The 22,105-nt window shown below is 42.2% G+C and overlaps 1 protein-coding gene across 1 annotated transcript in view; it reads right to left on the reverse strand.

Moving 5' to 3' along the window:
• Positions 1-470: 470 nt before the first annotated feature.
• Positions 471-22,105, reverse strand: part of LOC311238292 (transportin-2-like) — a 42,239-nt gene continuing 20,604 nt past the window's right edge. Inside the window, exons 6-20 of the transcript XR_014620348.1 lie at positions 19,087-19,150; positions 15,172-15,254; positions 11,816-11,880; positions 11,540-11,627; positions 11,274-11,343; positions 10,985-11,048; positions 9,495-9,556; positions 9,086-9,144; positions 7,325-7,423; positions 7,065-7,129; positions 5,673-5,772; positions 2,787-2,932; positions 1,504-1,610; positions 847-909; positions 471-539 (exon numbers count right to left, since the gene is read on the reverse strand). The gene's annotated coding sequence lies outside the window, so the exon portion shown is untranslated. The remainder of the gene's footprint in view (positions 540-846; positions 910-1,503; positions 1,611-2,786; positions 2,933-5,672; positions 5,773-7,064; positions 7,130-7,324; positions 7,424-9,085; positions 9,145-9,494; positions 9,557-10,984; positions 11,049-11,273; positions 11,344-11,539; positions 11,628-11,815; positions 11,881-15,171; positions 15,255-19,086; positions 19,151-22,105) is intronic.

Below are 22,105 nucleotides of genomic sequence, written 5' to 3' on the forward strand. Positions count from 1 at the left end.
CTTAGCACCATTTACACTACAATTAAGATGCACTTTAGTAGATCATTTGGGAGCATGCCTATGTTCCCCAGGTGCTATGTTCCACAGTAGCGATAGTCGGTTATGCATAGTTTGACTTAGAGCAGGGCGATAGACCACCAGCCCTGATTCCAAACTCTAACCTTAACCAACTTCAAAAGTCGCCAAGCTTAACCAGTTCGAAACAAGGCGGACATTAATAAAATGTTCAATCATTCAAACGGGGAACATAGAACCCAGGGAACATAGGGATGACCCCGAGCATTTACACTAGAGCTCATATAAACTTAGTGACATGTTCCTTTGAAAATTATTATTGTTGCGCTGGTCAATCAGTTAGTCACAGTCTCACCACCATATTGTCTGACGGGTAAACGGCAAAGTTATGAATTCATCACTTTTCCAGCAGCAGAACAGAGTTGTCAAGAGATCAGTGACATTTCAAGGCAACACTTGCCTCAACTGTAAGCCTCCGTCTGGAACCTCTGGTCTGCAGGGAAATGTGAAGCCAGTCAGCCATTCTGCATACAGGAAATAAAGTTTGACAGAACAATTAACTTGCATTTATTTTATTAAGTACTTATTTGTAACGATCAATTTGGTTGATTAATGAATGAAGACTTGGGTTGGTCAACAATGTCCACAAGGCCATTGTGAACATTTGAGTCGTGCGCGATTATGCTGGTAATTCAGTTAAGTCACAGTCTCACCACCATATTGTCTGACGGGTAAACGGCAAAGTTGTGAAGTCATCACAATACCAGCTGCAGAACAGACCCAGTGGTCCAAGTAAAAACTGACGTTATTTGGAACAATTAAGACACTTACCTCAGGCTCAGCACAGCAAGACAGGCGTCTTCATGGCACCTCTGGTCTGCAGTGAGGGAAGACCTGAGAACATTAGAAGACAAGTAAAAGTGTTACGGGTACAATTTCCCAAAAGTAGCTTAGCACCATTTACACAACAATTAAGATGCACTTTAGTAGAGTATTATTTACACTGGAGCAAAGATGTTCCTTTGAAGGGAAAACCAGTCCTTGAGTTTCACAATTATGCAAACATCTGGACCCTCTGGACTAAAGTAAGTTTGAAGTGTTGGTTAAAGTTTGGGGGCTGATAATAACCAAGGCTGCATTTCTCAAAGTGTCTGTACCTTGTATATAGTTAAAGAGATAAACATAATGAGTCTGTACCTTGTATATAGTTAAAGAGATAAACATAACTGAGTCTGTACCACAGTCTATATAGACCAGTAGAGGAGTCTGCCTAGTCTGGATCAGAAAACAATCTCAACTAAATGTATCATTGTAAATCAATGAGCTGGGTGTTTCATCATATCCAGACTGTAAAGGGGAAGTATATGTAGTGCATGACTTGTCTGCAATTCATAGCTGCATTGTGCAGCAAATTCTTACAGGGGGAAAAAAACACATCAGAATGGAGGAGGAAAGAAAACGAGTGAGAGAGATAAGAGTGATCCTGACCTCGCAGGTGTTGTAGTCCTCCGAGTTGAGCAGGTTGCACAGCTGGGGAAGCAGCTCGGGCCACATCTGGAGCTCTCCCTTGGAGGCGATGGTCGTGATCAGTATGCCTGGGAGAGAGAGACACAGATGTGGAGAGAGAGAACGAGAGTTAAAGAGCACAGTGTTAAAGTCAGTCCCTCCAGGATTGTTTTATAAATGGTCCAGTTAGCAAAACAAAGTCCTCCTGTACAATGTCCTGCACAGTTTAAAAAAATAAAAGGACAAAGTGACTGGTAGACGCCGGGAGGAGAAAACACGTTCATTTTCGCCACATGGGAGAAAGAAAAACACTTTGTCTACAGAAAAGACAGAAGGGGCTAACCCCTCTATCCATTACAACCCAATGTCCCCTGTGTCTCTGGATCAGACAGTATGAATAAAAAGACCATCAATGAAATTCAGAGATGTTGTTATGCATCATTTCCAGAGGGAATCAAAAAGGGAGAAAACTACCGTTAGTTGGTTAAAACTGGTCATCAGTGACATATTTGTCAGTCAGTGGCCAATCAGAGAGCGTCAGCCAGAAATGCGGCTACGGAAAAAAAGAATGCGAAACGGACGGACACTGAAATTGTGGCTAACTAAACAGAGTTGTGCTACATGGAACCAAACAGAGCAGACTGAGTGGAGGTAATGTAACGTTAATTATTACTAATGGTAACTATTATGAATGTTTTTTTTTTTTATTAACAAGTATTAAGTGCAATATGCTCAATAAACAGATAATATACCGGTGGAAACCCTCATGTGCACCTCTGGAAAATGTCAACAGTCCATTTGTTTCACAAACTACGCATACAAAACTAATGGCCGTCAATCAAAAGAGGTGAAACCGATGGACGAGTCATTCTTCACAACTGAACAGATGTGACGAAGCCCTGCACATTCTGACCAGGGTGGGAAAATAACACCCACCCAATAAAGAGTTGATTTTGAGCTGTGGTCTGTAGATTTGCTCGACCATACGAGTCAGTTCCGGCATATTGGCCGGCTTGGCGGGTTAACAAATGGTAAAAGAAGAAGTTGCAGAGCGTGGTCGTAAGGAAGGTGAAGGACGTATGAAGAAGAGACGGAAAGTAAAAGTAATTTCTATGGGAATTCACACCAACCTATACGGCCCCACAGGACACGCGTTGTTTTGTCTTATTTGAATATCGTCTTGTAACTCAACGTCATTATAAATGACAACCTCGACGATCCTTTACCGAGATGTAAATAAAAGTGTTTGAATGAAATCAACTCACCGATGGTGGCGCGGATGATGAGGGGCGAGGGGTCGCCGATGTTGTCGAGACATTGAAGTCGGCCACAGTAGGGAGGGGGAAGTTCTGGTAGTGGGCCTTCACATTATTCTTCAGCATCAGTCCGCTCAAAGAACGAGTCGGCTCATCTGGATGAGGGGGGTAAGGAAGGTGGAGAGGTTAGGTTAAAAATAATAATTATGAAATAGCACATGGGGGGGGGGGGGGGGAATAATGTCCTGCAAAAATAATGAAAGAGATGAATCTCACTCTGAAATGCCATGACGTGGGAGAGCAGTAGGGCTGCAACGAATATTCTATATTTGAATTAATTAATAATAGATTTGAACATTTATATAATAGATTGTGAAAACTTCTCGTGTGGGCCTGAATGCGCTGCATGACTGATGGGAGACACGCAACGTCACTTTCATGGAGCTGAAGAACATGCCAGTAGTAACAAGTGTATGGCGTGATGGCAGAGTTCAGAACCCAAATGGGTCGCAAAGACAGCGATTTGCACTCTGAGCAATCTATCAACTTGTGGAACCTCGAGACAAAGTTGTATGCAAGCCATGTAAACTTACAGCTCACCTACCTCCTTTTTTATGCCAATGCTATTTTGAGAGTTCTAGTGTCAAGAATATAAGTAGCCTACTTTTCAGTTTATAGCACTTTATTGTATAATGAAATAGACTGAAGAGTCATGCACCTCCCCAATGGTTTCATACCATTTCCCATTTTATGCCAAGGAAAATATATCGTTTCATCTTTATCACACCATGCTCTGAGGCACGTTGCCGTGTATGAATGTCCGTTCTATATACCGCAAACTTCATTCATTTGTTCTCGCTCCGAGAGATGGCCCCTTCTCAATCTAGCAACAATTTATCCTCACACAGAAGAGAGAAGGGGGGGGTATGTAGGTATGTTGATCTTAAATGTCCCGTGTCTTGCTATTCCTTTCACTATTTGGGCAATGTACACAATTCAGTCTATATTACACATCTGTAAGGTTTTTTTTTCCAAAAGAAATTCATCGTTTTGTATTTCTAATCAAGTACCGGTAACGGGAAACCTAGGGTTTCACCCGATCGCATTGAACGTTTTCTGGACCCCCGATCCATATGTTGTGGTGGGTTATATCGTGGACAGGATGGCGATCAAATAATTGGAATATTCTTTTTGGAATACCACCGACCACAGGTAAGGACAATGACAAATCAAATTTATTTATAAGGCCCGACACACGTTAATGTCCCCATGGGCCGTACAGGTCTTCTTTAAACAAGTCAAGAAGAAAACATAACAATAAGTCAAGAACAGAACAAGAACACCATAAGGTCCAACATTTTTTAGATGAATGCAAAAAAAATACAAAATAAATTAAAGAATGCAAGCACTCCCAGACATACCCCACGCGAAGGTAAGGAAAAACTCACTAAAACCTAACAATAGGGAAAAAAGCTCCACAGGCAGTGTGGAGGAGAGAAACCTTAGAAGGGCCATTCAAGGGGGGATCTCCCTTCTTAGATGTCGGTGATAGTAGTGTTGCAGACGGACAGTTGGTAAGCATGCACTCAAGTGTGTAGTGGAACACAGATGAGTGCATGCAATAGCAACTGAACATTTTGAAAGATTAAAGATAAAGCTAATAGCGATAGCAACTGAACATTTTGAAAGATTAAAGATAGAGCTGATAGCGGATCTATTTGAGGCACAGGGGCGGCGCAAAGAGGGTCACGTCCTCCCCATCAATTTCAGCTTGATCGTGCAAGGTTATCATACCACAATCTGACGTAAATTTCAGCTTGATCGTGCAAGGTTATCATACCCATCCCCCTGATCGGCGTGTGTTGTAACAAATTACGTTACTGGCAATCAATTAATCAGAAACGACCCCCGGCTAGCGGCTCCGTTTCCGGGCTCTTAGCAGACAGCTTAGCTTAACATAACAGACCGACAGTAAGTTTGGGGGAACTAATGGGATAACTGGGGTTGCAACAAAAGTGCAACTAGGGCTAAAAACACAATGAAATAATTATAATAATAAATAATATATCCTTCTTAGCAGACTTCTTAGATTAACATCCCAGGGAACTAATGGGATAACTGGGGATGTTGTTTGCTCCTGACAAAGAGTCTCAAGTCTGGGGTGATGGTAGACAAAGCAACTGAGGTCGTGCTCAATGTCCAATCTGTTCCTCTGCTTCGTCTTCAGCTGGACCAGAGCTGAGAAGCCACTTTCACAAAGATAGGTAGTGCAACAACAAAAAAAGTATTAAAAAAAAAACACATCGATGCAAAAATTCGGCGTCGACGTGTTTTTATGATAAGACGTCGTCGATTAATCGTTGCAACCCTACTTTTTTAAGTGTACAAAAGGTGATGGTAATTTAACTGTAATACAATGCCTGCTATACTGGAGATGTTAGAGAAAAGATAATAAAAATAAAAATCCAATTAAAGTATGTGGTCTGCAAATTAGTCGTAAGTAGGGACAGAGATCCAGTTACTGTGGAAAGCAGACAGGCTTCTCTACCAAAGAACTTTCAGTCCTTCACCAACACAACAGCTGGGAGGAGAGGGTTTCTTTGGCACGCTACAAAAATACATTGAATCCTGTGGAAATACCGAGTCAAGAGCCACACTCACGTCAGATGTTCAACTACTATGCATCATGACAATCAGCTTTGATAGAACAATCTAGAAGCACAGGAGGTGCAGGTGTGTGCCACTGCTCTCAGCTGGTGAAATCAGTTCTCATGATTAGATGTTTGAGAGGTTTCAAAATCTATTCCAATATACAATAAACTCTGCGATAAGCCGGGGCTCAGCGGTTTGCGTGATGGTTTTTGGTCGAGCGGTGAAATAATAAGTCATAAATACCTGCGTATCGCTTCCCAGTTTCTGGAAGATCTCGCAGATCTGGTCCTTGAACCCTCCGCTCAACATCTCGTCCAGCACAAACATGTTGTGTACTTGGAAGCTGGGCACGACAAAAGAAGAACATTAAAATGATTGAATTCACCAGATACAAGTCAAATCCTATAGACACTCTTTCATACAACCCCCTTGCATCAATTGTAAGTCTAAGTAGCTTCATCCAAAAATATAAATACATCTGGCCTCCCTCTAAAGTTAATGAACTCTGTGACCCCAGTGCTTTCAGGATCTAAACGACGCTGTGTTCAGCCAGTGATGTTTCTGATCATGGCTCCAGAGCCTGTTGTTCTGAACACTCCAGCCAGCAGAACGCTGTCTGGGGAAACAGAACACTCAGGGGATTCAGGAGTCAGTTGACACGCATGGATTTCATCATTACACAGCGTCTTTTTTATTATATGGGGGGGGGGGGTCATGGCTACCAACCACAGTAGGCACCTCATCGCGCAGGTATTTACATAGTGGAGTTACCTGATCACCAGTAAATAATCTTTCAGATGTATTTAATATTCATAGTAGCGTAAGAGTCATTAGTATCATGTCGCCACACAGGGACTAAAGCAAAAGAAATCTCCTTTTCAGGCCAAGTCATATTCTTATTTTAACCTCCACTGTATATATATTTTTGTAATAGCGTTAGCGTTTTAAGGGAACTCGATTATTTTGAAAAAATGTTATTGCCAGTTTGCTTTTACGTAATAGCAATGCCGTTTTCAATTAATTAAATAAAACTGATACTTTGCAAGGGTTGACTGACTTCGTCAGAGGATTATTTTTCAGTCGCCCGCCCCTTTATTTTCTGGATCATATCTCAAGGGTTGAACAAATCTGAACGTTGCCATAAACTAGAATGCAGTTAGTTTCACTACCTTTCTGTGACCGTTTTAGCAAAAAAGAAAGAGAAATTTACATTATAAAAAAGCAGATAATTCATTGACGGTTTATGCTGCACGCCTGGTGATACTAAATCCAGATTGAACTCTTGCCATTTGGCCCGATCCATAGACGTGAGACTTGGCCATGAGGTAATTTATAGGCCTGATATTCTATATTCAAATTGCATGTGTCGGGATGGCAGAATGCAGTACTGTATCTACAAAACCTCCTGTTAAAATCATTTGCCCTTTATTAATTTGCTTAGATTTGTTGTACACGTGATCTCAAGAAGGTGTTGAATGAGCTCAGTGGCAATTTTTCATGTCTGGTCAATTTTAGCATGGTGTTATTCACCGTCAAAGATTAAAAGAATCTTTTAGACGTTTGAAAACCTTAATTCCAGTGAACTTAATATGGTTCTTCATTTTACATTGTTACTCAATTTACATGAACACTCACCTTGAAAAGCACCAAGTAGCCAAACCGCACATCCTTCTATGGCAGCTCAGGCTTGTAAATGACATCTAGGAAAACAAAGTTGGTGAGACGTTAACATCCCAGTCCATTGAAGACGATACAGTCTGGTCACAACCAGGTCATGTTCAGAAAACCGAGAGTCACCACTAACAATCTGACGGTAATTCCAGCATTTCAGTTTAGGTTTCATCAGCACAATGACTGCTGCAATTCACAAGAGGGTCAGTGCTCGTTAAACCCACCTCTGGAGAAGTCACCTTCAGACAACTTCTCTGGAGACGTCACCTTCAGACAACTTCTCTGGAGACGTCACCTTCAGACAACTTCAGGCTGAATCCCAACTGTAAGAAACAAACAGATTATTATGAGAAGAGACCCAGGGCTTCCGAATAAAAAGAAAAACTACACTTCCCAGCTTGAGTCAATCAAAATCAAGCTTTTTTTCTCATGATAATCTCACGGGTGGAACAAACCTGAACGTTATTAGAACGCAGTTAGTTTCTCTACCTAAAATTTGGCCCGATCCATAGGTGTGACTTGGCCATAACAAGGTCCTTTATAGGCCCGATATTATATAGTCATAGATCAAATTGAATGTGTCCGGTTGGCAGAATTCAGTACTGCATCTACAAAACCTCACGTTTATCATCTGCCCTTTATTCATTTGCTTAGATCTCTTGTACACGTGATCTCAAGAAGGTGCTGAACGAGCTCAGTGGTAATTTTAGCATGGTGTTATTCACCGTTAAAGATGAAAAAAGAAAATGTATTCATTACAATACAATTTATTTCTGACACTGGGAATACATTCCCCGAGGTCCATAGATGTCCCTAGAGAACATGCAAATGGACCTTGTAGAAGTAGAGCAATCTCCCATTTACTTGGGTATGTACTTTTAGGTTTATTTTCTGAAAATAGGGCTCGGGCTTAAGAGGTTAAAAGGGGCAGTTCAAGCAGCCTTCTGCTCAACCCTCCAGTTAGATCAGCCCTGCGGGATGATTCTGACCGGCCCGCGAAAGATTACATGATAACTTTTTTCTTTTCATGTCAACATTCACACGCACAATATACGCTTAGGAGACATGCTCAGAAGATGTTGGTTCTCTTTGGATCCACCTACATATGTGAACAGACACTCAGTCATGACGTTTACCAAGTCATGGTACAGATCCTCTCTCATTGATGAACATCTGGCAGCTGTGCTTCACATCTCCACCTCAGACATGCAACCTGACTTTGATGGACTTGTTAAAGCTCAACAGAGACTGGATTTCTCACACTGAATGAAACAAAAAGAACTGAAGAACACTAAAATGTGGAAATATAACAAGTGAAATGAGACATTTGATATATTTTTTTTCTTTTTTTTGCACAGTTCTGAAAACATTAAATGTTTAATATAGGCATGTAAAGTAAAAAAGGCTACAAAACTGGGACACTTTTCTTTACACAGTTCAGTGACATGTCTTGTTTATTTTTGCTATAAGATGATGTGATGTCTTTAGAAAGCTAAGAAAATCCTTGTTTCAATAGTATATGAAACTCAAAATGCCCTTTGTTATTAATGTTTCACATTTTGTTTATCATTTTGGAAATAAATTCTATTTGAATAAATGATATTTTTGAAAGCTAATCTCACCTTTTAATTGCCAAATAATAACATACACTCTTACCAGGGGTCAAAACAATGCCATTTACTGCTTTTTATATAGAAATAAAATGTATATTATGCATAATTGAGTTTGGAATTTTGGCCCGGCCCCCCATTTAAGGTGTTGGTGGAACGCTAACCAAGCCAGCTCTCCACTGGGTCTGAACAGAACGCTACCCAAGCCAGCTCTCCACTGGGTCTGAACAGAACACTAACCAAGCCAGCCCTCTACTGGGTCTGAACAGAACGCTAACCAAGCCAGCTCTCCACTGGGTCTGAACAGAACGCTAACCAAGCCAGCTCTCCACTGGGTCTGACCAGAGAAGTAAATACCAATAACATGGCTCTCACCAGTTCCCTCAGCCCCTCTTGTTCTCAGCCTCGTTGATACCATCCGGATCCCAGGCGTCCTGACGAGGAAATAGGAGGAAGGATGGTGACCGAAGGATGGTGACAGAACAGAGGGATGGGGAGAGCGGAGAAGGAGCATTGTGATTATTATCAGAACCACTAATGTAAATTAACAGAAAAGTCTGATTAACATGAGATTCAGAAAAAATATACTTGTTCCACAAATGTAAGTTCAGATATGTGCTTGTAACCATCATTATCTCAACGTACAACTACGAGTGTTTCCTCTGAGACGGTTTAGTAGCAGCGGTGACGGGGTTAACGTATATATATATATATATCAACTAGGTTCCATTACACCCGTACTACAGAGCTCATCCAGAGGACAGACAGTAAACAGTAAACTCACCCCATTCCCTGGGAGGAGAATCTGTTAGACAGCATCCCGTCCTCTCCCACGACCTCCAACCCCTGAAGACACAACGATAGGTTACAACACTAGATCCACAGAGTGCAAGTTGGCTACAATAAGGTCATTTATAGGCCTCATATTCTATAATATTTCAAATTGCATGGGTCCGGATGGCAGAATTCAGTACTGCATCTACAAAACCTTCCGTTTAATAATCTTCCCTTTATTCATTTCCTTAAATTTTTTTGTACACATGTACTCAAGAAGGTACTGAACGAGCTCAGTGGCAGTTTCTTATGTGTGGTCATTTTTAGCATGGTGTTATTCACTGTCAAAGATGCAAAGAAAAATCATAATTCATATTCTCCTTTGTTTTTGTATTGATCGATTTATGGGGTGATATGAATCTCGGCCCTGTACCGGGCCCATCGAGCTTAAGATCGTGGTCAACGAAGCAGAGTCATCAAACAACTGTCGAGCAGCCAAGAAATGTAATGTTAGTGTAATGTTGGTGAGAAGATGGTGAGCAGTCAGATAAAGATGTTAACCAAAAGATGCCAAGAACAGCCTATTATTCAACATGTGCCCATATTATGAAACAGCCTTTTTCCTCACAAAACTGAGATGGCTGGGATGAATATATGGACTAGTCTCTCTTCCCCTGCCAGATATAGGGTTCAGTGTCATGAAAGGACACCGCCTTGCCCAGTGACAGGGGGGGGGGGGGGGGGGGGGGGGTTATCACAATTTAAGCAAGCCTAGTAAGACAATATTTCTGACACTGGGAATACATTCACTGAGGTCCATAGATGTCCCTAGATACCAAGAACATGCAAATGGCCCTTGTAGAAGTGGAGCAATCTTCCATTTACGTATGTATTTTAGGCAGATTTTCAGAAAATATGGCTAGGGCTCAACTATGAATGAACACAACACTAAGTTTTTTTTTTTTATCTACTTTTTCTGTGAGTTCTCTCCCCATCCCAATTGACCTCTCATGCCAATTCTCCCTCCCCTGATCGTTGCTCACATATGCACCCCACTGGCCGGTTGTACGGAGGATAGAAGCCTTGCATCACATGTCCCCTCCTATACGTGTGGAGGCAGCCTGTCTCACATCTTTTCACCTCCCAGCGCGGACTCTCATTTGGCGAGGAGTAACATGTAGGAGGCTCACACTACCCCCGCCATTTTCCTGACTTTGCTGTGCAGGCACCCCAACAGACCTGTAGGAGTCACTGTTCACAACGACCAGACTACCACCCTTCGACTTCCCACCCGCTGACTCTGCCAATTGAGTTAATATGACGGCCGGCCCAAGCCGGAGGCAAAGCCGACAGCCGGATTCGAACCCGGTGTCTCTTGTGTTGGTGACGAGCGCAATGTCACTAAACACTAAGTTAACATCTTTAGACGTTTGAAAACCTTGTTCCACTGAACTTAATATGGTTCTTCCTCAGAGTTACTCGATTAACATGAACACTCACCTTGAAAAGCACCAAATAGACAAACAGCACATCCTTCATGGCAGCCCAGGCTTGTAAATGACATCTAGGAAAACAAAACAAGATGGAAGTTGGTGAGACGTTAACATCCCAGTCCATTGAAGATGATACAGTCTCGTCACAACCAAGTCATGTTCAGAAAACCGAGAGTCACCACTAATAATCTGCCGGTAATTCCAGCATTTCAGTTTGGATTTCATCAGCACAGTATTTGATGGCAGAGAAAGAGTTTAAGCTACAGATGGCGAGACTAGGATGGGCTAATAATTACCAAGTTGCAATAGAGTGCATCTTATCTGGCCAGAGGTTCTTCTACAGCAGACTGCTTGCATTCAGCAACTCTGAAAAACAAGATGGAAGAGGTTGATGAGAAACTGCACAATCCATTTCACTGAAGACGAGGACAAGTCCAGGTCATGTTCAGAAAACCGAGAGTCACCACTAACAATCTGACGGTAATTCCAGCATTTCAGTTTAGGTTTCATCAGCACAATGACTGCTGCAATTCACAAGAGGGTCAGTGCTCGTTAAACCCACCTCTGAAAACGTCACCTTCAGACAACTTCTCTGGAGACGTCACCTTCAGCCAACTTCTCTGGAGACGTCACCTTCCTCAGGCTGACAACTGTAAGAAACAAACTGAACGTTATGAAGATGATCATATGATTCACACAGAAGCCAGTGCAGGTTTGAAGCCTCAGAAGAATTGGTTGAAACAAACTCGTCAGTTGTCGCATCGGACGGCACTTCCTATACCAGGTTCTCATCACAGACAAAAGGTTTGAGAAACTAACAGCTAACATGAACACTGACCTTGAAAAGCACCAAGTAGACAAACGGCACATCCTTCTATGGCAGCTCAGGCTTGTAAATGACATCTAGGAAAACAAAACAAGATGGAAGTTGGTGAGATGTTAACATCCCAGTACATTGAAGATACAGTCTGGTCACAACCAGGTCATGTTCAGAAAACCCAAGATAATGTTATACAGTTGATCACATCTTCACGGACAGGTTTGAAGACTCAATTGGTTGAGAAATATAGTCAGTCATAGCATCGGACAGCACTTGCTACTCAAGGTTTGTCATTGACAAAGCTGCATTAAAGGGATAGTTGTGATTTTTGGACCTCTTTTTCTTATTCATCAAGGATAATGTTTACCAGTGATGGTGTAACTGAGGGGTACAATTCCCTGACTGTATTGAATAAGTATGGTATCATTAAACCACTACTGTCTTATGTACATTACTACTGGCCATACAGTACACAGGTATATGAGATGAACACCTCCACAATGACACGGTTCCACAACAATATTGGTTAGAATAATATTTATTAGCAGCACGAAGTTTGTATTACATTACTTGAGAATTAGAGTCGCGCTTGTAAGGCGAAGAATGTGCATGAATAGGTCAAGAGCGTAAGTCCATTAGAATATTACGCAGGAGATAATGAATACCACCTGTATCATAAGAATTATATCTATGGTACACTAGTAGGGTAGCGGGAGATACTAGTAGGGTCCCTCCGGTTGTAGGCCAGCAGGGGGGAGGATTTGTCGGTAACGAAAGTCTGGGTCAACGAAGAATAGGGAGACTCCAGGTACAGGAGACAGTGCAATAATCTCTTGATCCGCAGACGAACAACAGCTATTCTCCGGTATGCAGTGCAGCATGGGGGAAAGCTAGCCAGCCTCAGGCGTCCAAGAGGCGGGCTCGACGATGCTCCTCACAGGGTAAATCCCACACAGTTGTGGGTGTAGACTATTCTCCGCTCCATCAGATACAGGACCAAAGCAAATATAATCCAGCCGAAAAGGGCTCTGTAGTCGTCGGGTAGGTTATCCAGTGTACATATCCACACGGTCCTCGTCTAGGGCTCCTCGGATGACGGCACCAGGTTAAGCCGCCTAGCCTGGATAAGCACACTAGCTGGTACGAGGAAGCGTTGGTAATGCTGGTCACTGTAGAACGGTAGCCGCACGATACACTATACATAAATAGACTATTACTGAATAATAGAATAGGTCGAACTCGACGGTACAGCGTTAAACTCCGACACTTCAGCTATCAATTCGCACGCGGTATCAAGGCTCTATTTTGGGGCAAAACGGGCCCACTTCACAGCACGTTGTATCGTGGTGTGAGGCTTCACTTATTGGGTAACTCTACTTCTGTATTCACCTGCGCCGTATTTATACGTTAGGTGAACAAACTAGTACCAGCCTTATTTCTGTCTCGTATTCTTGCGCAGAGCCTGTCATGTCCAGGCATGTCTTTGGCGGTGACTTTGAACTAGACCTTGGGGGTATGGCCGTGGCGCCTAGTGGATCGCTATCCAATAGGAGAACGAAATATTATGGTCTGTACTAGGTAAAAGGGATATTCCGTGTATATGTACAAAGAATACACAAGGGATAGACGATATACAAATACTATACAATATATATCAAGTAATAAATATATATATTCGGTTTAATCTGATCCTTCGTAACAGATGGGTATAATAAGAAAAAAAAGTCAAGATTTAAAATATGCGTATGTACATTTGTGTGTGTATGTACGTATGTAAGTATGGATTAGGGGTGGCCGACTAGATACCGTTCGGTTAGACAATGCCCCATCATGTATTAAACTAAAAGTGAATAGTTGACTGGGTCATTTTGTAACGGTAGCTAAGCTAACGTTAGCTCAGGGAGACGCCGACAGCTCCCGTGTCCCGTCCCACTAGACTACTAGACCCGTGTTTACATGCGTGCGGTAGGGGCGCCTGTACGTTAATGCCAAGCAAGCAGTGCAAAAATGCTTCCGCATTCGTCACCGCACGCTAGTGCGGTAAAGCGCCCTTCTTTTCAGACAAATGCTACCGTGCGTGCACCGGCGGCGGCGTGCTCGCTCAGGTGCGTGCGTGCGCCGGCGTGCTCGCGCGAGGTGCCCGCGCATGCGCATGAGATCCCGCCTTGAGCGGAGCTCAATATATATAAGTCACCGCCCCTTATTCAGTATCTACCAATAGCTCAATTGGCAAGGACACATGGCTGTGGATCCTATGGCTTGTTTGCTGGCGAGTTCGAATCCCATCGAAAATATTTTTTAACGTGATTTTTTTTTAACGTGTATTATTTCGCCGGTTAAGGTTATTTCGCCGGTTAAGGTTAGGCATGGTTAAGGTTAAGGTTAAGGTTAGGCATTGTTTCGGAGTTGGTTAAGGTTAGAACGGTTAAGTTTAGGCGCTGTTAAGGAGCTGGTTAAGGTTAGAGTTTGTCAAAGAGAATGGCAATATAATTTCTATGGTTAAGGTTAGGCATGGTTTCGGAGTTGGTTAAGGTTAGAACGGTTAAGTTTAGGCGTTGTTAAGGAGCTGGTTAAGGTTAGAGTTTGTCAAAGAGAATGGCAATAGACAGCCTATTTCCGCGCGACCTGGGCGCTGGGCGGCGGAAAATGAAAGGCGCATTACTGCATGCCACTACGATAAATTTTTGCACTGCTTGCTTGGCATAAAGCTACACGCGGTAGGGGCTGGCACGCCCACTGCGCGAAGCCTCCTAAATAACTTTTTCCAGTTCGCACATATCTATTATCTATGACTAATTCTATCTATTTTTAGGGGCAAATGCCAGTGAAATAGTCGCGCTGTGGTTACATGACGTCATTGCTATTTTAGAGCTGCACTACCGGTTACACGGTATACTCAAAATCCATACCGTAGAGCAAATTCATACCGTTTATACCGTATACCGCTTATACCGTCCACCCCTAGTATGGATATGTGCAGTTATGTATGTGGGTACACATACTATACCTAAATGTAAAATGACTTTCGTTGACACAATAAAGTATAAAAAAAAAAAGGTAATGACCAACTTAAAAATGAATGTTCATGATTCAGATTTCTTTATTCACCATTTTGTACAAAATAGAACGTGATTTGACATTAGTGTATGATTGATTTTTTCACAATTAGGAACATAATAATTATAAATAAATAAATAAGTGCAAAACAGGACAGAACAGTGAGACAACAATAAGACAGTAAAGTGTAGTGGTAGGGGACATGGATACAGTGCAGCACAGTTCAAGTCCAGAGGTCCAGCCCTAGCAGCTCGCCATAGAGGGGGGGGGGGGGGGGGGGGTGGGGGTTATGATGTGATAACTTCACAAGAACTCACCTGCCAAGGAACCCAGTTGGAAGCTTGTGGCACTGGGTCCACTGCTCAAGTTAGATTGCTGCCATAAGATAATACAACACCGCCTGAGGAAAGAGACAGGGTTCTTACACCTTTTCCAAAGCAAAATTCAACTACTTTTCAAGCTTTTTCAAGGTGCATTTTCAAGCTTTTCCAGCATCTTATGCGGCTGTGGTAAATTAAATATTTACTCAAAATGATTATTTCACTTCTTCCATCACATTAAATCAGATGTTATTGTGCTATAAACAACCAAAATTATGTAGACTTGGCCTCAAATATAACCTGGCTGAGCCCATATGAAACAATCACTCAAATAATCACCAGATAAAACTTCAATTTCAATCAAATATTTACTGAAAATGTGCAAAATAAGAGAAAGGTCTTTGAGGTAGGCAGTCAATCAGCTCCTTGAGCCTTAAAATGTATACAAAATCAAATCAACCTAGGATTTTTATATAACCCCCCACAGTGTTGTGTTCAGTTGGTACGTCCCAGCAGGGACCAGGATGTTATATAACCCCCCACAGTGGTGTGTTCAGTTGGTACGTCCCAGCAGGGACCAGGATGTTATATAACCCCCCACAGTGGTGTGTTCAGTTGGTACGTCCCAGCAGGGACCAGGATGTTATATAACCCCCCACAGTGGTGTGTTCAGTTGGTACGTCCCAGCAGGGACCAGGATGTTATATAACCCCCCCACAGTGGTGTGTTCAGTTGGTACGTCCCAGCAGGGACCAGGATGTAAGCTATATGATGCCCATGTTATTGGTTGCAATTAGGGCTGCAACGATTAGTCGACATAATAAATCGTCGACGAGGAATTGTTGCGTCTATTAGTTTATTAGATTATATATATATATTTTTTGCACTACCCATCTTTGTGAAAGTGGCTTCTCAGCTCTGGTCCAGCCAGCTGAAGACTTCTTAGCTTAACATAACAGACCGACAGTAAGTTGGGGGAACTAATGGGATAACTGGGGATGTTGTTTGGTCCTGACAAGAGTCTCAAAGCAACTCTGAGGTCATGCTCAATGTCCAATCTGTTCCTCTGCTCTGTCTTCAGCTGAACCAGAGCTGAGAAGCCACTTTCACAAAGATAGGGAGTGCAAAAAAATATATATATATATTATATTTTTTTTATATAATTGTTTTTCGATTAGTCGACTAATCGAAAAAATTATTGACAGATTAGTCGACTACCAAAATAGTCATTAGTTGCAGCCCTAGTTGCAATACAGATGCAGTTAGTTGATGCACGTTCTAGTCTCCTCTTGTTATTTCACACAAACAGCTACCCCTAGTAGCTGCCTGGCTTCTTATGTTGCCGACATATCCTACAGAACATTCCTTAAAATAGAAAGAATTGATTGCTTGTTAGCCATGTTGATCACAGCGAAACCACAGCTCTGATGCATAATGGCGTTAGCTAAACGAAACTTGTTTGAAGGTAAATTGGCGTTCAGTGTGTCCGAGCGAGCGCACTCAAGTTGTGCAGACTGGACGCTCTGACCGAAGAGTAAGTTTATCAGAGCGGATCAGTGAATTTATTAAATCACCTTAATATTAGGGGTGGGACGATACATCGATCCAGATCGATACATCGATGTAATTATCAACAATCGAATCGGATCGATGCGATGTAATAAGATCGATTCATATCGATACTCTTATTTTGAAAATCCTGTGGCGAGTCTCATATCTGCCCAAGAACAACAGCAGTAGCTCCGTCAGGGTTTCCGTTAGAAAAAATTGTTGCCGGTCTCCGTGACCTGCAAGATTTCAATCTACCGGACAAATGAGATTAATTCCGGTCATAGTTTATTGAGCTTTAAAACAATTGAATAAAGAATGTCATCCTCAAGGCATGTAGATTTATAATATTATTACTTAAAACTATAGGCTACTTTTGCGTATACAGTCATTAATATATTCCAAATAAAATAAGTCCCGATACTCCGTGCTGCTGCTGACTTGAAATAAAATAGACCGCGTATGTGGGCAGTCGGTCCGACACTAAACAGCAGTCTGTTATAATCACATTTTTATGAGCTAACGAATTCCGTTATATTGGACATTTGTATTAATTATATCAAGCGAAGAACTGAGAAATTTTGCAGAGAGACTGCAACATTATCGTGGGTTTGCGTGATGTATATCTCCACCTCCGAGTCCCAACGACTTGGTGCTGGTCATAATGTCCGGTGAAAACAACTCCCTCCAAGCACAACTTGACCACCCGAACCGTACCAAAACAGGCCAAAATTAAATAGCCCATGCGACGAACGATTCATTACATTCGTTTCATCGTTGCTCCACCAAGCAGCCGGTCCAACAATGAAAGCTGTTATCAGCGCGAGCCGGTCGCAGTTAGTTTGCAAGAAGCATCCAGCTGCAGACCCGCAGAGCAGCTTTCCAGGTCTGGGGACCGCACTGTGCCAGCAAAGCTGGTGGGTTCTGTGGGTCTGCAGCTGCATACCTTCCGCAAATCCAGCAGCAAGCTCTCGCTGAGCGAAGCAACGACAACAAACGCAATGATTGTTTCGTTCATCGCATAGGCCACCCAACTCCAGCCCATCCAAATACAATTCAAATAATCAAACTGTGCCCAGAGGGAACTATTTTCACCGGACACTATGACCGGAGAGATTAAATATGTCGGACTTCAACAGATTTTGCCGGTCAAAAACCGGTAATTACCGGCTAACGGAAACGCTGAGCTCCGTGTGTGTAGATGTTACAGCATAGCATTCTCCCTTTCTGTGTGTGTGTGTGTGCGCGCGTCTTTGGAAAGACAAGATGAGGTCAGAGGAGTTTGATGTTTAAATGTTATTTAAACATAAACAATATAATACATAATAAATGTAGGCCTATACATGATCATGCAACATCAACAAATTGTTGTAGGAACGGTTTGGGAGAGGGAGGTTGTGAGTTTTGAGTTCCAAAAAATGTAGCTTAAAGTTTAAAGCTCAATATATAAAAACGTGGCACTTTACAGTGAACAGGAGGTCTATTTGTATTAAAAACAATAGATTGATTTTCCTTTAAATGTCTGGAAGAGCTCAAAAATACAAATGTCAAATGATATTTTCATTACCTTTTTTTTGTTGATCTAAATGTTACCGATTGTGTTAAATGGGCATATGATATCATCTCATATCGATCGCAGGCACCTGAATCTAATCGTATCGTATTGTATCGAGAGACTTTGTGATATTGGCAAATATCGTATCGTTGTCCAAAGAATCGATATCATATCGTATCATGATGAAACTGGTGATTCCCACCCCTACTTAATATACGGTGTCGCTTGTCGTTGTCAACATGAACAATAAACATAGACGTCTGTGGCAACGCTAGCTCACTAGCTTGCTAACTTCTTAAAAAATTAAATAAGAAGCTTGCTCACGTTAGCTCGCCAACATTACTGGGATTAAAGCAAGATTTTCAGGAGGGGTGGGGGGGTGCCGTTGGCGGGCGGGAATGCGAGTGGCGAGGCTCGAGAGAGGACTCCTCTTCATTTTGCGTCAAAGGCGATCTCCGAAATTGTATTTCTTTATCTAAAAACCTAACTATTCAGTCAGATAGCGATTTATTATGAAAGTATATACAGTGCAATTACAATTTCAATAACTTTCCAGCACTTTACACAATTCAAGCTCTTTTCAAACCTTGAAAACACCACATTGAAATACAAGCATTTTCAAGGATTTCCAGCACCCGTACAAACCCTGTAATATAAACTTAGTGACATGTTCCTGGTCAATCAGTTAGTCACAGTCTCACCACCATATTGTCTGACGGGTAAACGGCAAAGTTATGAATTCATCACTTTTCCAGCTGTAGAACAGAGTTGTCAAGAGATCAGTGACATTATTTCAAGGCAACACTTGCCTCAACTGTAAGCCTCCGTCTGGAACCTCTGGTCTGCAGTGAAATGTGAAGCCAGTCAGCCATCCTTGCCTGCACACAGGAAATACAAAGTTAAGTAGTTTGACAGAACAATTAACTGGCACATATTTATTAAGGACTTATTTGTAACGATCCATTTAGTTCAGGGGTGGCCAACCAGTCAGAGACTAAGAGCCACAAAAATTACTGTGGTACCACAAAAAGCCACACCATATACCAGCGTTTCTCAACCTTTTTTTTCAGTCACGGCACCCTTCATGCGTTTATAGGTCTCACCCTCTGAAGTTGCTAATGTCTTTTTATTTGGGCCTCACATGGTTAAAGGTACCCTGTGAGACCCAAGGTTGCAAATTTACAAAATCACTTTTAGCCATAAAAAAAAATTTATTTAAAAAATGTTAAGCACATGAATAGTCAATTGGTCCCGTTGTTCAGCCTCACAATGCTATTTGATAGTAAATGTTTGTATGTCCCACCCTCTGGCCTCTGAAGTTGCTAATGTCTTTTTAATTTGGGCCTCACAGGGTTAACCTCTTTCACCACCGAGCTATACAGTAAAAGTGTATATTTTCAGCATTAAGTTTGTTTACCAATGATTTTAACTGTTAGTGAAATATAAGATTATAGAAATCTCAGGGCATTTGAGTCGGAAACCGGTGCATATCGACAGGAGGAAGTGGCACAGCCAAAAGTGAGTGTAGTCTTTTAAAGGAAGAGACTCGGGGCTTTCGAATTTCGAAAAACTACCCTACCCAGCTCACACCAGCCCCTGTCAATCATCTGACTTCTGGATTTACTATATTTCTCTTATTTTTTGGGGATTATCTCCCACAAACCTGAACGTTATTGCCATAAAACGGAACGCAGTTAGTTTCTCTACCTTTCTGTGAACGTCTTGCAAAAAACGGTGTTGCAATACGATGAAAAATGGTGGAGAAATTTACATTATAAAAAAGATGGCAGAATTCAGTACTGTATCTACAAAACCTTCTGTTTAATCATCTTCCCTTTATTCATTTGCTTAGATTTTTCAAGTCTGGTAAATTTTAGCATGGTGTCACTCAGTCAAAGATACATTTTTTTTTCATAAATATAATTGATATTCTCCTTTGGTTCATGTACAATTTACTCAAGCCTAGTAACAGACACACTATATCTGACACTGATACCAAGAACATGCAAATGGACCATTAAAAAATAAATTAAATGTTTATTCTACGTCCTTATGGAATGAGTGAAAAAATAAAACTATAATTTTTTTTTCTTTTTTAATGGATGGAAGAGCCACACATTGACAGGCAAAGAGCCGCATGCGGCTCGCGAGCCGCGGGTTGGCCACCCCTGATTTAGTCGATTAATGAATGAGGACTTGGGTTGGTCAACGAGTTGTGCGCAGGGCACGAAATTAACTTTGAGTCACCGGCCAGTGGCGGGTAGATGGGAAAAATCTACCCGCCAAGCATATTTCTTAGCAGCCATTTTTTTTATAAAATATATATATTATATAATCACACTTGTAGTTGTATTATCTGCGAGACATCGCCACCACGCAACAAGTCAAAATGCTCGCTATCTGCAAACAGCTCCACTGTCTGTGTGACTCGAGTAGCCTCCAGCTCCAGCAAGGATTCTCCGGCGCTGCAGCTGGTCCCTATACTCTGCTTTGGTCAAATCACATTCAGCATGCCCTCATGCGATGGAAGCCAGGGGCTCGAATACGCATCGAATCAGTGTTATAAGACATTGATATCAGGAGCTATCTGTAGCTACTGCTAGCCGGCTAGATAACGTTAAGACAACGCCTCCGTGAACTATTTAGTTTACTGGGACATTTCGTAGTGAGCTAACGTGAGCTACCTAGCCAACGGAGGTATCATGCACTACTAGACTATTGCTGGAGCATTTGTTGATATCAGGAGCTATCAGTGGCTAGCCGGCTAGATAACGTTAGACAATGCCTCATGTATTAAACTAAAAGTGAATAGTTGACTGGGTCATTATGTAACGGTAGCTAACGTTAGCTCACAGAGGTCCCACTAGACTAGAGCAGTCAGCAGACTGCCCGAGGCAATAGCCTCTGTGTTTACACGAGTTTGGGAGGGGCAGGAGGAGGAGCAGTGCGCTGCAGGTCTGTGTGCTTGAGACAGAAGTCAGCGAGTGAGAACTCTGCTAAGAATTGGATCATGTTTTTCGATCGGTTTTCACATGACTATTTGGTTGCCCGCCACATGGCGGACAGACCTCTCAGTCTCGCCAAACCTAAAATCTGCCCGCCAATGGCGGGCTCTAATTTCATGCCCTGTGTGTGCGATTACACTGGTCATTCAGTTAAGTCACACCACCATATTGTCTGACGGGTAAACGGCAAAGTTGTGAAGTCATCACAGCCAAAGAAAATACTGTCTTACTGTCTCGAAAAAGTTGCCGCATGTCAGTGTTGTTGAGTCAAGTTTACTCTTGAGTAGAGCTATAGAGCAATGGCTGACTTTCAGAAACTCAAAAAGCAAATAGTCTCTTCCCATTGGTGCTGACTGCTGAGCACAGCGGAGGCGAGTGAAAGCGCTGTAAACTCAGAACAATATCGCCTTCTGGTTGGTTGCATTTGCCTGAGAATTCGCCGATTGCTTGCAAATGACTGCTTGGCGCGGCCGTGGTAGGAAATTCTTTTATATTTGACGCCTCTGATTGGCTCAGGTTAAAATCCGTCACGACTCCGAATCAAATGACGGAATCTCAAAATCAAATGGACGGATATCCGTCTCAAGACGGAACGATTTAATGCCCGAGTACATATTTGTCTGCAATTCATAGCTACATTGTGCAGCCAATGCTGACAGGGGGGGGGGGGGGGGGGGGGGTACGGATTTTTATTACTGTAAAGGACATGGGACTGAGGAAAATGGGGAGAGACGGGATAGATTGATAAGACAAAGACTAGATGAGAGATAAAAGACATGGATCACAGGCAGTACCACAGTCTATATAGACCAGTAGAGGAGTC

The sequence above is a fragment of the Notolepis coatsorum genome (genome assembly GCF_963971535.1).
Source record: "Notolepis coatsorum genome assembly, chromosome: 12".
In the NCBI taxonomy this organism is placed as follows: domain Eukaryota; kingdom Metazoa; phylum Chordata; class Actinopteri; order Aulopiformes; family Paralepididae; genus Notolepis; species Notolepis coatsorum.